Source organism: Aphis gossypii, unplaced genomic scaffold (genome assembly GCF_020184175.1).
Source record: "Aphis gossypii isolate Hap1 unplaced genomic scaffold, ASM2018417v2 Contig01011, whole genome shotgun sequence".
NCBI classification, from domain to species: domain Eukaryota; kingdom Metazoa; phylum Arthropoda; class Insecta; order Hemiptera; family Aphididae; genus Aphis; species Aphis gossypii.
In genome coordinates this window covers 27610-29722 of record NW_026083407.1, presented here as the reverse complement: position 1 = coordinate 29722, position 2113 = coordinate 27610, and positions in this window count along the sequence as shown.

Genomic DNA, 2113 nt, shown 5'->3' with positions numbered 1-2113 from the left:
ATCATCATAATTATATTGCGGCTCTGGTTCGGATTTTAATTAAATCGGTATTTCTAACATAAGCTCATAACTAACGTATATGGTTGAAAATTAGTTGATGTATGTACCGTTGAATTATTTACAAAAAATGCATATGGTAACAAATGATCCCAATTATTTTAATTCTTATCCACATTATTTATTTAATTAATTACAAATATTACTTATAGTATAGGTATACTTTTTATTAAAAAAATAAAAACCAAGTTTGTATTGAAGAAACATTAAATTAAAAATCAATTAAAGTTCAAAGATGAAAATATATATTGAATACGCCTGTCGTCCGTAGTATTGCCGTGCAGCCGCGAGAATTATGTATATTGTGACGTCATAATATATCAATAATCGTTTTTAGCTAGCGGTGTTTTGCTTCGGCCGTATATCTTCTATCTGTGGGACTACATTGCTCATTAAATCATAACAACACCTAAAAAAGGTACCAAAATATGTCATATTTAACTTACAGTTTTCTAATTTTCTATACTAATCAGTTAATATATTAATTTTCCCACTGCCCAGCAGCCTTGAGTTATTATACTTAGCTAATTAGAAGAAATGTGGTATATTTTGTACAAATTTATTTATTAAAAATATAAATCTTTGGCCTGGACAACGTGGGGTGGGACAGCTAGTTATACATAATTACCTAATATTAGGTAGTTGTTTGCCACTCACCGTACTAATAAATGAATCTTTTTTTCTAAATCCCATTCCTGCAATAGTCTTTCTAATGTATCTTTAATGGCAAGGCCTGTATGTCTTCCGGGGAACTGGGGAAGTGTTGTATCGTATCATTAGAAATCCAGTGACATGTAAAACTTGAAAAACTTTCATTGTTGTGGCTACATGTCCAAATATCAGATGTAAGCGATACAGTATGAACCTGCTTCAGTATATCCATAATTTTTAATTTAAGTTCAACATTCATTTCTGGAATAATATTTTCAGTAAAATATTTGCGACCCGATATCTAAAAACCGAAATTTACATTTATTTATTATTTAATATAATAAAAATAGAAACAAACTTACTTTATATTGTGGTTTAACAATTCCCATGAATATTTTAAACCCTGACCGTTCAACTAAATTATACGGTTCATTGTCAACACAAATCATTTCATCAATTGCTTTATGAATTGTTTTTGATTTTTTATCATTTATATCCCAAAATTCTGTTTTGGTCATGTTGAAAGGAATAGAATAATGAAGTAATCCAAACACGAAACACGTGTAAATTTAAATTAACAAACGAATTAATATATATTGTAAAATAATTATTTAACGCACTAATAAACGTACGACGGCAACGGGTCGCTTCACTCGACTGCCGTTCCAATAAAAAACATACTATAGCAGTATTAAATGAAATGCTACACACAAATATGAATGTGTCATCTCAGCAATTTGCTTCCCTTATCTCGTAAATGTATAACTATATATCTAATCTACAGTATGGCAATACTACTTATTGTATACTATCTACAGGGTAATAACTAAATTATAATTTTATATTTTAACAGGTCATTGATTCGTAAATTGATAGTTGATGTTGACTCTTAGTCTTAATATCACATATAATAGCAGATTTAACATTTAAATGCTTTTGGCCTTTTTTTGATTCCTTAGAATAGTAGATACAAAACATTAATATATTACTTTTTAATTTTCAACCTAACCATAAACCAACTATAATTTTATAATTATTATAATTTCTTAACTTACTTCAGATTTTAACATTTCTTTGTACAATGATTTATGTTTTGATTCTAAGTGTTTCCTCATAGAGGAAGTAGTCATCTTTTTCCCCAATCCTTTTGCTTGCATTGTTTACAAATAACTACTCAGGTCACATGTAGACTCTTCAAAATATTCCAAAATTAAACTTAATTTTTTTGTTTTTAATAATGGTTTCAATAAAATGTAAAATAAATAAACTCTAAACTTGGTATAATTGATAGAAAAATTTGAATCAACTTTTAACTATTAACTTGATTTAAATTTTAATAACTGAGTTAAAAAAATATCTTTAACTTGCCAGTCTTGGTTATTGTAAATGGCTAAACTGTGGTTAA